Source organism: Falco punctatus (assembly GCF_963210335.1).
Source record: "Falco punctatus genome assembly, chromosome: 8".
Classification (NCBI taxonomy): domain Eukaryota; kingdom Metazoa; phylum Chordata; class Aves; order Falconiformes; family Falconidae; genus Falco; species Falco punctatus.
Genome location: NC_137588.1, coordinates 47784693 through 47799932, shown reverse-complemented (window position 1 = coordinate 47799932; position 15240 = coordinate 47784693).

The following is a 15240-nucleotide window of genomic DNA, read 5'->3' as shown; positions in this document are numbered from 1 at the left end:
GGCTGTCAGTACCTGGACAGAAAGATGCTTAAGTTTTTCTTATTTATGTTGCAGATCTAGTTATAAGGTGGTAAAGGACTTTCATCTAGTCAAACAACCCTTCCTGAGTGGACTTGCACAATATACTGCCTGCTGATATCCTGTGCAAATTAATTTTTCAGAATACTTCTCTAAAACCAATTTTTTGCATGTCTTATGTTGGCTGTATTGCAATACGAATTATGCTTTACCTCAGCTTGGTTTGGATTCTTTTTAAATTCTAAAAGTATTCATCTCCAAATCTCTTTATGGCAAACTATGGTTTTAGCCTTCTGCAGCATATGATATCCATTGCTCTTTAAGAAGCAAGGTGGCAAGTCAAGCCAACTCTAGAAGTAGCTCGTCCTAATTTCCAACCTGCATGCTACTCATTTCCTATTTAAGTTAATTGGTAAAAAAAAACCCCAAAAAACAACTATTAGTTTTCTTTGACAAAGATTCCTGATAAAATCTTCTCTCATGGAGTGGTCTTGCAAAGTACCAAGAACCTGAGCTCACCTCTAAGCTGAAACTGCAGAGCTCAGCTCCTTGCCTGTATAAGGCAACACTGGGTGATTGCTGCATCTCGCCCTGGCAAAGCACACCACCACCGTGGGCAGCAGAACCCCTCATCATACTCTTCAGCGTTGGAGGCCTCTGCAGGTACACAGTAGTTTGCTGGACTGGGGCCTGAGGCAGTGATTATCTGATGGATTGTTCTCCCTGATTTTTCTTTTACAATGGTATTTTTATATACCACTTATAAAATGCTTCCCCAATCCTCGATTTTTTTCTCTGCTCAGAGAGATAAATGCTGTCTTTTGTTGGAAATGACTGTTGGATGAGCAAAAACTGAACCTGTTGCCTTCTAAGTCCTTACTAAAATCTAGTGTTGAAAATAGTACATGGAAATCACACGCTTAATTTTCTATTTGTAGTAGCAGAAACTAAATGAATGCACAGCTGAGGAACCTTTACAGGTCTCTTAAAGTACTTGTAGGGTGTGTGCATCATAGCACATTCATAATCCTATTTTACATTATTAAGAACTTACTTTCAACTTCTTTTAATCTTTTTTTTTTTTTTTTTTTTTTTGCTCTAGCAATTTTACAGGCAGCAGCTTTTTAGTCTACAATTTTATGTCTCCAGTTGACGGTAGGCATCTCATATGCTTAGCATGCCCATGAATCAAGCAGGCCATCTCACTGCTTTGATTTAGATTAGTAGCACAAAAAGAAAACCAGAGTTGATCTGACCTTTTATCCCTTTTTTAAACATCATAAACCCAACTTTTTTAACCTATTATCATCACTGGAAAAAGCAATAAAACAACTGAATAGCATAAGCCTGAGTCAGTTTTTAAGATTAGCATGAGTAAACATAAACATGCCAGGAAAAAAAAAAATGTTGAGGACATGCCAAATTACACCAGCATCTTTTTGTTTCATGCCATGATTCTTACATTGTTTTCTGGAATTATTTGTATCCATTCCCATCTGTCCCTCTAATAATTCTCATTCTCTTACTGTTGAGTTTTAGTCTCAGGTTTAGCACAGGATGGGTGACAGTTGCTAACCTGCTGCTCTTAATTCAAAGCAGCAAAGCAGTTGCTAGTACATGGGCTCTTAGGTGGTGTTTGGGAAATGAGTGCTTTCTGTGCTGCACAATTGTAACACTTCTGCTAGAACAGATGTGCCCGTGTTTGTTGTAATCTCAGGGAATCACATCTCTTTGACAACCATGGAAAAGGAGGTATTATAGGTATATATTCTTCTCCAAGTAAACAAGATGAGTGTGGGCAGATAGCGATGCAATCCTAAACTACTGGAATACTACATAAGTGAGCTCCTAATCATTTTGGTCCCAGTTAAAAACCTGTGATCCATATAACTGAATTGCCTACACTGCCCTTGCCATACCTTACTTTACCTAACAGTATTCTAGCTCCCTGGATGGATTTCCAAATTTGAGTTTAGGAGTTATGCTTATTAACATCATGTCCTTAAAATGTAACACGACATTTCTTTCACCTGTTAAACATCCATTCCCTACCAGGTGCAACTGTAGTTCAGTGGCAGACGAAGTGGGAACGTGAATGACTTAAATATTTTTGTGGGCATGTAGGATTGCTGTAGTAGACTGAAACAGATTGGACCTGCACTTAGCAGGGCAGCATATTCACACAACACCCAGAGTCAAAAGTCACAAGGGAAAGTACAGGAGGCAGTGCAAAACCAGCTCCCTCAGCTGATACAATCACAGAATCAGGAGGCTAGGAAATTCTGTATGCATGCATTTTGCTCATAGGAAAATTAATAGCTTATGCAGTGTAAGCTGAGTGCATTTTAAATGGTAATGGTTGCTAAAACAAATAGTGAAGTCTCTCTGCTGCAGTTTCTTAATGTTGGAGGTGGTCCTTCATTTCTGCTAAATGTTTCAGAGGCAGTCTGAATGAAGCACCCTAACCCTAGGATGACAGAAGCTTTCTGTACTTAATATCTTTTTACATTTTTTAGTATGTGCTTTCACTACAAGACAGAGACTGCCAGCAATATTCTTCAAATGTTAGGCATGCTTTGGTTAGGTAACTGCTCCAAACTGTTACTACTCCTCATATTCGATCCTTTCCAGCCAAAAATCTCTCCTGCTGCCTCATAGTTACTAGTGATGAGTTACAGTAACTAGTTCCCCTTGCTTCTGTTCCTCTGACAGATTCCAGAACACAACTAAGGTAAGTAGGCAGTAAGCAAGTGTTAGCATCAAACTCTGCATGTGTAGTTCTGAGAGGTAAACAGAGCTAAACCTTGGCATGCTGATACTTTCCGTGAAGCACTGTCAGAAGCTGTGATTTAACTACATGCCACATCAAGAAAATTTTTCTCCATGTCTGAAACTGTGTCTAAGTGACCTATGATACCAGCATGTCTAGCTGGATTAGTAACATGCTTTTACTCCTGCAAAACCACTAACTACAGCAGCAATCTGCTCAACATTGTAATGCCAAAAGTCTCATGGCAACATTAAACAGACAGCAGCTATCTCTGCATTGTCCAATACATGAACGGATATGTTTCCAGGCAGCACACTGAAAAAAAGAGGTAACATTTGTGTCATCCAGAAAAGCTTTTTATACTTGGACATTCTGCATGCAAGTTCATCTAGGACTCAAAATTTCCCTCTTGTCAGGCTGTCCCACAAAACAATGGAGGTTATTTGGACTGCACCACAAGGAGAGGTACAGTACTGCTGAGTTTATTTCTCTTTGTTGCCTTTGTGGAGGTGTAGGTTTGTTGTGGCAGTTTCAGTAACATGGAGCAGTAGGGTAATACTGATGTGCCTTACAGCTCAGTAGCTGTTTTATGCAGTTTTTTGAACAATGTGTTCTGACATGAGCAGCTTACTGTTTGTTAGTTCATGACAAGAGTTTTGTGTATGCAAACTTGCATGCAAATCAGGCTTAATTTATTATGCTACCCTCCAATGAGAGTGGAGGGAAAAAAACTCCCCACTGTTCAGCTTCAACAATATATTTTCCTATGAATAGGGCAGCTATTAAATGATTTATGGAAAGCATGCTAAGAATGCAAGAAGTTCAAAGAAGGTGGAGGGATATCTTTTTTTCCTTGTCAGCTGGGAACCCGGTTATTTTAATGCTGATAATGCCATCACCTAACTTGTCAAACTATTGTGCCTCTAAGACATACCTGCATTTCCCTGTATCACGAGTGGGCAGATCTCTACTTCTAGGTCTTTTTTTCTTTTTTTTTTTTTTAATAAAAATAAGTTTAGCCCAATTCTTCCATGGAAGAAAGGATGAGGGCTTTGATATTTACTCAATCTTCCTGTCGCTTTGTAGTAGACAACGTGGCTTCAGCTGCAATGAGGGTATTGTGAGAACCTTCCCTACCCTAGGCCTGCCACAGCTGTCAACAGCCCTATTTAGCTCAGGTCCAAGGAATCCTCCTGGAGCTGCTCTTTAATCCTGGCACTGGAAACAAGTGTTCCTTGGCCAGACTGGGGATGTCTTTGAGGTGCTCAAACTTCTCTAACCCCTGAATCTCTAACCCCATGATGATTTCCCTTCTGCAGTGAAATAAGTAGCATTTCCACAAGGTGAGGTTTTTAGGGTCTTTTCTTTGTTCAGATGATATTGCATAATTTAATAGAAAATATCTTAACTAAAAAATTCTACAGGATGAGTTAATATTAATTTTAATAAGCTGGCCTTATCACAGATCTTTGACTTAAATTGGATAAACCTACTTCAGTTAGAAATAAAAAGAACATTATTTTTCATTTAACTTTATTGGGTTCATTGCAATTCTATCAGATTGACAATATAAACACACATGCCAAAGGAGACATGTCTCCATATATGGACTGAGTACCACTTGTGAAAGATGGTGAACAAACATGTCCTGCATGCAAATGTAGATATTGAAAATCACCAATTCTTGGCATGCTACATGATCCTTACTAATTTCCATCAAATGTTTAATCTCTCCCCTTCTCCATAACAGGAAATTTTTAGAGCAAAATTTGTCTAACATTTTTCTTGTCACCTAAAGAAAATTTACTGGGTTGCTACAGGGTTAGTCTTGTGTGTTCTGAAACCCCATTTTTTTGATAGGACCAGCATGTCTAGTTAATTTTTTCTCTGAAAAATTATCTCACTTTGCACTGAAAGCCATCTCCATTCACAGGACCATGGCAGACAGAATGAAGAGTTAGAGCCCTAAAAAATGTTATGTATTGAGACTATTTCAATTTATATGTCATCTCACATATGGCCTCATTAGTAAACAGGTGATGTTCACTTCTAATTTGGTCTAAACATCAAATTTATTGATCCCAGATTTGTTCTAAGGAAAAATGCAAAGCTTACAAAACCTGAACATTTTTCTGTTCTGCTTGGATGTGGGAATTATGAACTAAGTCTGACTAGTTATGAAGCAAGATGCTCTTCAAGTCTGGACTTATCTAATCCCATCTCCATACTCCTGAAGTTGATCTGTGATAACCAAGCTTGCAGAGCAGTCATTCTTCTCCTGGTATACCATGTGTATCTTTCAGCAGTTTTAAACTACTTGAGTATAAAATGGATGCAGCCAAAGAGCATGAAAACCTGTAATACTCTCCCCACAAGCAAAGGCTAGGATAATGTAAGTCACCTGCAGGTTTGCTGGCAATGTGTTATTTCAGGTTTTCATATAGAATGCTATTTAAAGCAAATATTTTAAATTTATGCAATTTTTGATGTTAGTATTTATGCAAATAAATATGCAAAATGGCATGGTCTTTTATCCCCAGGCATACAGTAAGGTAGCCCTTAAAGGTTGAAAGCCCTCAGACTACTGTCAATCAGGACTCTTTTTTTTTCCCTCTCTATCAAAGTGTATTTAACATTCCTAACCCTGTGCAGAAGGGGAAAAATAAGGTCATAGCTGTGGAAAAAACTGTTGATGATAACTGATAATATGAAAATGAAGCAGTCAAGCAGGCTGTGGATAGCACAGGTCAGGTCTATTTAAACAAAAGCAAAGTTAGAAATGCAGTGATAGAAACACGAAAATTCTAGAACATGAGTGAAACAGAAGCCATCAGTTGCAGTCAGATGAATCCTTTAGTATTGCTGTTATTGCCTTGTTGCCATGTGGGACAGGTGATTGCTGGAGTGGCCTGTTTTCCCCAGTAACTGTTTAAAGGGGAGGAATAACATCAACAAACATGACAGAGAAAGAGCTGACCTAAACCCTGGAGTTTAGAGCACCAACAAGCAAACAAAAAATCTGCAACTTGAGAATTTTCCAGGTTTTGTTTTAGACACAGGAGTGACAGCAAAAACATTAACTACCTCCTATCATTTGTGCACATAAATGCAGTGGTTTCTGCATTACTTTTAGAGTTCCTTGGGATATATGGGGTGTCATAAAGCTGTTCACTTCATTACTTCATTTTAAAATGCATTTCTTGAGATTATTCATCTGCTAACTAGTTTGGGTTTGCAGATTATATTTGGAAAGGACATTTTTAATCTAAAATGACAAAAAGGTTTGACACTACATTTCAGTGGGTAGTTGCATGCACAAAACAGAGATGTCTGTGTACGGTGTGCAAAGAATTCTGCAGATATGTACAGGCTGGATTTTAGTAACGTCGGGTAAAGCAGTTAAACAAGTGTGTCTTCAAGTCCTCCTGAAGCTCTGTAAAAATTAATTTTTAAGCCCCAGTATAGTTTCCAGGTTGCGTTTGTTGAACTCATTTTTTTCCTATTAAGGAAAAAAAATGAGCCCAAAACAAAAAGCAAGGATAATATGTATTTTATCCTGTCTCCATTCACTGCTTCGCACATCCTTATAATAAGCTGCAGGATTTAATGGCAGGAGCAGTACTTTGTGGAGCAAGGGTGAGACTGAACAGGCAGGGCCTGGGTAACAACTCAGGAACTCCTTAAACTGACATGGCCACCATGGCTTCTGTCACAGTTTCACCTATGGTCTTGCATAATAATTCCAGGTAAATTCTGTATTTAGCTAAACTGCTCTATGGTACGCTTTCGTCACATATTCAAGAAAAGAATATAAGAAAATTTTAAGCTGTTTCAAATTCTCAAAAGTTTTAGAAATAGGTCTGTTTTGAGGGAAGGGAGACAGGCTGCTTTCAAACATGGTCCTCCTTGCTCAGTACTTTTTCTCAAAGCTGATGAACAAAGGAGTATGATTTACACTGAATCAGGGTTCATACCTGATTTCAGAACAGCTTATACTATAGATTCACTTGATCCTCTGGGTCTTTTGTAAGCTTTAACCATGTATTGTAGATGCACACTTGGGTTGAAAAGGAGTCACTGGCACTTTGGATTTGGCAGTTATTTTTAAGAGAATGGTATAATTACATTGATAGAACAGAGAAAATGAGCCATGTACAAATTAAAAATGAAAATTAAATACATATGTAATAAAATATAAATAATGGAACAGCCCAGGTTTAAAGGTTGCTTATGAAACTCCATCAGAGTTGGTGAAAAGGGCCAGAAGTTACTCCTGGAAGCAGGCTTTTGCTGATTGCTGGTTATTATCTTCCAGGGCAGCTGAAGCTGCATTACAAATTTAAGGTAGACTTGAGAGCTACAATGAATCCATCTGCTTGTATTCCACTCAGTGAAATACACCAACATCATCTTCTGTTGCCTAGAGTTTCTGCAGTGTTCTAGAGCTTGGGAATGTGTAGTATTTCACTAATTAATATTTGTTGTAGATTAAATTTAGGTGAAGTATGTCTGTTACTGCTGCAAGAATTCCATGGATTCCAGTTCAAATGGCACTCAGAATGTGTCTCCAGATGGAGCCCATAGTACTAACTACAGCATCTAATCGAAGTCACCCTCTTCAGTCAGTGACACAGTTATTTTACTTCCACAGCTGAAAAGGAAAAAAAAAATCCTCTTCTTTTAAATTACTCCCTAAAAAGAAAATGCACCTGAAAACCAAACAGTTTTCCATCACAGTGGTCTTGGACTACTTTTTCCAAATTTGCTCACACTTAAGGCATAGGAGTAATTTGTTGGATATTATAGAGTGACCTACTGAGAAATCTGCCAGAAATTCCAGGTTTTAGAGTCTTTTTCATCTTGAAACACTACAAAAGCAACTATTCACTTTTGAAATCTATTGTCGGTCTGTACTTTGCTTTTAGCAGAGTAGGCAGAAAGTATCATGAAACAATTACAATCGTTCACCATGCTCACACAATGCCCAAACAGAAGGCGATGTGGGTAGTTCAGTAAGCCTCCCGCATTCATGCAAGTAGCCGGTTGCTATGCAGAACAACTCTTCCTATGAAATCTTTCAATATAATTGAAAACACCAACTTGGCTATCCTGACTACAACAGAAGAAAGAGATGCATTATGCATCCTACCTGTCTTGCCCCAGTTTAAAAGCTTATGGAATCAACTTGAACCAGTGAGTAAACAAAGGCCAGTAACTGAGGGGAAGACTGAATCAGTTTTCCCTGTACTGTGAAAAAAGAAGTCCATTTAATAAAGCCCAACAGCCTGGTCTTTTCTCAGATACACGAGCTTTTCATTAATATCTTACAAAATTATTTGTATTTCTTTTTCTAGAGGAACTTGCTTGGCTTGTATTGAAGGGGACTGAAGTGAGAGATGGCCTGAACTTGGAAGCACAGTTCAATTAAGGTAAAGGAATGCACAGAAGTCCATTTGCCTGGTAAAACTGCAGTGAGAACAATTAATCTCTCACAGTGATTATGGATGGGCTTACAAACTTGGTGCTTTGTCTGCTTTATACTTACATTTCAACACTACTACTGTGTGTCAGAGAATAATTTTGTATGTATTAAATGCAGTCTGATATTTTCCTTCCTGTCCAGTGCCTGTTTTGCTTCCAAAGGAAGGAAAATACTTTAAAAAATTGTCATTAGGCTTCCCTGTAAAAGATCAGATCCCTGCAAATTATGCATTTATTTCATTTTGTTGATTCAAAAACTGAGGTTTGGAATGAAGGGACATATCTGAGGTGAGGCAGTAAGTTGACACAGCCTGCATGAATGAAGTCTGAAATTTAATGTGAGAATTAACAGGGTTTTTTTCTTATGCTATAGGTGTCTTTTTAAAGGTCCAGACTGGGCTGCTTTTGTGTATTCAATAAAGCAGCTTGGGAAAGTACAAGGAAATCCATCATTTTTATGCTGCTTACTGTCTAGAAAAATTCAAGATCATCAACAGCAGAAAACTAAGGTTTTCCAGTCACCAGCCTCAGTGTAGGAGCCATTGTACTTCATAGTAGTGTTCAACAAGATATAATAAAGAACTTAGAGGAGCAAGATTTTGTTCTGAATTTCTCAGAATTAGAAACAGAATAGTTCTGGGTGGGATTAATTTTCTGTTAGCAGTACATAATAATGTGGTCTATATGTGTGGTACATCAGGGTTTACATGGCATCACTGGGACTAGCAGGATGGCAAGAGAAGGACCTGTTAATATTAAAGTACTGTTTCTGCTTCACTTTTGATTTGACTCAAATACGTTGAAGAGAAATGAGACTGAAAGAAATTTACAGCTGAGATGTCTAAATTTGACATGTAATGCTAACAGTCATTCTGAACACTAAGTGTTCCTTCCGGGAAAGGCAGACATGTTGTGATTTGACTAACACTCCTCTGAAGGATCATCTCAGTTTCAAAAGATTTCACAGACAACAATTCACTAATGCTATGGATTCTGCTTAATAGTGGGTATACATTCACTTATACAATACCATTCTTCTGAAAAATTCAAAATCCATTCATTCATTTAAACCTTTTAACTTTATTATGAACCCATATCTAAATGCTTTGCAGACCAACAATCTGATTCTCAGTGACTTTTCCAATTATGAAGGCTGTTTTAGAAAACTTGCGATTTCAAAATTGCCACATCTACTTCTGATAGTGGGACCCTATTACCCCAAAACATATCTCCCAAGACCTGCCCATTTATTTCTCCCGTTTATGAGACTAATATCCCTTCCCCTTTAGCCTGTACAGCAGTGTTGTTACCGTGACAGCTGACAGTCACAGAGGGTACAAGAAGGATATAGCATACCTGGGTTATTATGCTTGGTTAAAAATTGTAACACAATGCAGTTCCCTATACTGAAGTCAAAAGTACTAGAAGAAACATCATCACCCTGCTTTGCCCTATACTTTTTATGCTATCTGCATGATTATATCTTACAGCATGTAATTATCTCCTTGGTGCAGCCCCCTAAAGAAACAATAATCCCTCACTACCTTTCTGCAGAAAGGACTTAACATGCATTTCCAGTGAACAGACCTACTTAAACTGAATTGTGATGGCTCTTTAAAGAATTACAACATCAGACTTCTAATTACAAAATGTGTATATATATTTTGACCTCATTATACACACTTTTAGACTCAGCAGGAGCTGTTTTCTCTTTAACCTTCTGCATCTGTCATTTAGTTACAAAGCACTCTTATAGTGGACTAGAAATTAAATAGCACTGATCATTTGGTACTTATTTCTGATTAGTGCCGATATGTGCAACCTACACCTGCCATGGCATAACAGGTGCACTCTGCAAAAAATACAGTTCTTCATTCAACACGTTTCACATAATAGTTGTAAGATAAAAGCAGAAGAGCTATGGAATAGCAGAACCCTGTTAGGACACCCTTCACATGTTGAAGCACATTTATAAAGAGGTTTTCCCCTGGCTGATACAAAAACAACTGCATTTGCAATTTTCCAGTGTCTGGGGCATGTAGTTTGTGACTGCATTAATTCTGTTACTGTGCAATTTGTAGCACTTCTGTAAGAGAAGATCACTTAAGTAATAACAAGTGAAGACACTGTACAGTCAAATAAAATAACCTTTTATACTGCTACAAACATAAACAGCACATGAAACCTAAAAATCAAAGCACAAAAAGATATGACCACGCATATTAGTGATCTCAGAATGTAGAATATTAGTGAAGCACACAAACCCAAATACTCTTAGATATGCATTATTTTTTTCATGAAAATCTCTTTATAAATCTGTACAGTTGTGTTCTGAAATAATTTACTTCTGTATAGATTATTTTTATCAGTTTAATACTGACTGTACAACCTAAACCAATTATAAATCTATTTATGTTTCCTTTCTTGAAATGGATTTTTCAGGAAGGCATATTTGAATCGAAATTATTGGAGGTCTTGAAAGCCTCTGACCTTTTATTTGTAATAGTATGCAAAGAAGCACATGATATGCCATCCCCATAGGTACTGCTAATGAAAAGTAAACCTTTATGACCAGGGGTTTTATAGTATCCAGACACAAACAGAAGAACAAATCCTTGCACACCACTGCAGCTGCAATACTGTTGTTAACTTCTGCAGGTAAACTGGATGCAAAATGTGAAAGCCACTCAGGAAAGAAAGAAAACTCAAGAGTGCAATAATGATTCTGATTCTTGTGCAATTTAAGGTTGAAATCAAATGCAAATATGTCTCATAAACTTGCCTTTCCCGTTTGTCTGCATATGCTTTTTTTCTTTCCTGTAGGAAGGCCACAAAGACATTCAAATTCAAGTTTTCACTGGTATTTTTGGAGCAACTAAATCAAGTAATTTTATGTTAAAAGAGACATTTTATTTCTACAAATAATTAGTTCAAATTTTTGCCCCAAGTCTTTTGAATATCCTTCCAAAGAAAAAGCCTCTAGTGTATGACATTTCATTTTATGGAACTTACAAAATTATGTAAATGGTGCAAAACGTGTAAATGCTATGAATAAGAAAACACAATCATATTTTAGATATTCTGTTTCAATGTGTGATGTGACAGTACTGAAATTACCTCGTAAAATCCTGGGCAGTTTGTGACAATGTGAAGGAGGACCCATGCAGCAATAGCTGCTCTCTGTGGTGATGAGTTCTGAATCTGTAGAAGAAAAAAAAAAAAAGGGAAGAATATCTGTGTTAATAGTAATTTAGATAGAGACATTTTCAGGGAAAAGACACAACCCAGTAATGTACAGAACAGAGAAAAACAGAAATAGTAATTCTTGTAGCTCTATCAGGAAAAAGTCATGTTCACTATACAGCATGGATATACAATAAGGCATTGAATGAAAAAATATGGAAATATATTATTTTAATCATTTGTGGTTGCATCTTTTTGAGAAATCACCTAGTATTTTTTTTATAAAAATATTTATATTTTGTTAAACAAAATTCACAATTAATATCAGTGCTATTGAAAAGCAAACCCAAGAGTTTTACCCTGATTTCATGCATGTGTAAGTCCCAGGTTCCTGCTATATCCACCTAAAATTGGTAAAAGTGAGATCAGTATCAGGCCCAAGACACAATTCTTGGGGGAAAAAAAATCATAGATCTATGTTTATAATATTTAGCGATAAAATTTACAGCCCTGTTATCTGCTAGCTATGCAAAACCAAACACTTGTACAGGTGGAGTGTGCCACATGTTTATATGTAAACAAATGGCCTAATCCTGCCTTAGGGCATTGTAATGTTATAGCACACAAAGCCCCAGTGAGATAGCATTGGTTTTAGAGAAACCAGCAGGCACAGGAGAAAGTTAATTTTTCTAAACCACCTAGAGGCAACGCAAGGTGAAGTTCCAGCCAAAGCTAAAGTTCACATATATAAACAGACTGTTGATTAGGCATTGACTGGAGCCGAGTGAAGGAGTAAAGCAGAAATCTGAGCTTGCCTAAATCACCAACACAACATGGGAGCTCTGTTTCAGGAGAACTGTATGACACTTGCATGGCCTGTTGCCATGTCGGTGCAAAACAATGCTTACTCCACACGCCTTCCTCTGAGGTCTCACTACTGTCAGTGACTTCTTTGTGCCACTTCCCAGTAGGGAGGAGAGGGTAAGCCTCTTGGGGAATGCTGCTCTCATCTAGGAGTTACTCTCTGGCATATCCCAAACAATATGAAGAGGCGAAGGTCATAGATGGCTCTGTGTTTCTCATACTTTTCTGCAAAGTTGTTTCAGGTCATTCATTAGAAGTGGAACATAATTTATACTACACATAGCACCCTCAAACTGCATTTTTAAACATAAATAGATAATCCTTCTGGTTAACTGTTCCAGTCACAGCTAGACAATGAAATTTAAATTAAAGATTTACTGGCAGTCAGACAGTTTTTCTTGATGTGTCTCATCTGGTGCAGAGCAAATAGAGTCAAATGAATGTTACCATTCCTGGAAAGCCAGTTTGTGAAAGCTTGACAGGCTCTCAGCAGTCTGTTTGTCTTCACTAGAGAGAAGACTGCCTTCCTGCTAGGTGTTTTGAGGTTGGTCTTGGTCAGGTGTCCATGTTGCTATACAGCAAGCCATAAGGAAATGACTGTCACTAGGGGACAGGATGGCAATAGAGAACTATGAATTTGCAACCATTCTGTAGAGTGGGTTTGCTTCCTGTGCAGATCAAAGTGGCAGCTAGTAAGCCTTGTAAAGATTGTATCAGAAGTTTTTGTGGAGGCCTTTTGTAGAAACCTTCCAATTAAAAGCCCATATTTATTGTGAAAATTAACTGCACATGTTATCAGAGTCCAAGGTAACCTAGGCCTTAATCAGAATAATAGTTCATTGTATGAAGCATCCCAAGCCTATCTTCCCTGCTATAAAGGAGTCACTTGAGTCACATGGCTAAGGTATGTGGTGTCCGTGCAACAAGGTACACTGGTTTGCTATAAAGCAAGAGACAATTTCATTGTGTGGTAAAACTTAAGGTTTTTTTGATTGGGTTTGATGTGGACATTTTTTGGTGGGTTTTTTTGGTGGTTGTTGGTTGGTTGCTTTGCGTTTTTTACCCGGTATGTTTGACATCCTAGATGTAACAACATAAAGGACACACCATCTTTAGCTCTGAAAGCTTTTCTTCTAATAGTAGCAGAAGGGACCTTTACCCAAAACTAGGACTAAAGAGAAGAAATGGGTCATGAACTGCATTTACAAACAAGTTGCAAGGCCCACTGTCTAAGGCAGTGGCTTTACTAAAAATGATATCATGATGTTAGTTCCAAAGCGTACAGTTAAGTCTTCAGTGAAAAGGTCAGTGCTTTTTTTATTGTGGTTTTTGAAGGATTGTTTTTTTTTGTTCTTGTTAGCATGCATGGATTTGTAGTGGAATTACTGTGTATCCGTAGTGCTGACTTCTTCAAGGCAAATCAAAACTGGCCCAATATATGTCCAAGTTTCCAAAGTATTGATGACTCTTCTCCTATTTTTTTTGGCTCATCTGGTCTTTTGAACTCCCTTTCCTGCACCACCAATTACAGCAAGGCATAGAGGGGCCAGCCTAAAGCTAAAGTCGATATGAATTTTACTGCAACACAGAAATTACATACATGTCAACAATTCCTAAAATGGAAATAGTTGGGTTTTTTTCTAATATGTTATTCAGTTTAGGTAGGGCAGAAACAGGTCGGTCTGTCTGCAAATGTTTGAGTTCTGTGTGGGGATGCTGAAGGAAGACATTAATTTAATGATAAATAAATAAGTATTTCAGGAAAAGGACAGCCTTTCTTTGAACTGTTTAGACCTAAACAACAGATGGTGAAGCTACTGCAGATCAGGCAGAACAAGAAAAATTACTAGTTGGTGACTTCCTCCTGGTTCTTCACACTGTTAGGCTTTAAAACCAAGCATCTTGCTGTTTTTATTTCAACTTTCATTTCTCCCAATTCTCCAGCCTTCAAAAAATAGATTATATTCTGCATTTGCAATTCTACTACTGATATTTTCAGTCCACAAACAAAATGCAATTGTCTTCTGAAGAGGGGAGATTTCCCACTTCCCATTCTGAAGATTTAAAAGCAGATTGCTACACTTCCACACTGAGGCCAACCAGAAACTCAAAAGACAATTCTGCATCACAAAACTGGAACTGTGAGCTAGATCCAATGAATCACAGAGTCTTTCCTTTCTGTCTTTTCTATGTATAGACTCTGAGGGAAACACATCCAGGGAGTTATTACAAAGAGATGTCACCTTTAATATTCTTTTAGCCAGATTACTACAAAATAAGCTTTTATTCTTTCTGCCATGCATGGGAACAACTCATGAGAGCTCACAAAGTGACTTTGCCTCAGTAATGAGTTTGGATCATTTGCAGAGAGCAGTAGAGTAAGGACAATAAAGTGTTAGAAATAGTAATATTTCAAGAATAGGTTCTTATTCAAGAACCTGTAAGCTTGCAATAGGTTTTCATCAAGTCTTCAGTAGAAAATAGGTATGTTATGCTTCAAAGTTAAAAAAAAAAACAACCAACAAACAAACACCACCAACACACACAAAACCACCAAGAAAATTAAACAAACTAGAAATTATAGGGGAGCAAGATAATGACAAAAAAAATCAAATTATGAGGTGGTGGACTGGTGGGAAGCAAAGGATGGAGGGTGATGTGGATAGGAGAGACCTTGTGCACAATGATACAGGGCAGAAGGTGGACCACGCCAAGCATATGCACTAAAGTAAGATACTGATCTCATAAGATCATAAATTGTGTTACTGATACAGCTGGGAAATTAAACACATGTTATTTTTTAGGAAAATCAGATCCGCAAAATGCCAGTCAATCATAACTGGTTTGTATATGCACAGACACTGGAATTCCAAGAGTGCAAATGTTTTTCCTAGATCTAAGCTGTATTTCTTGTGAAAGATACC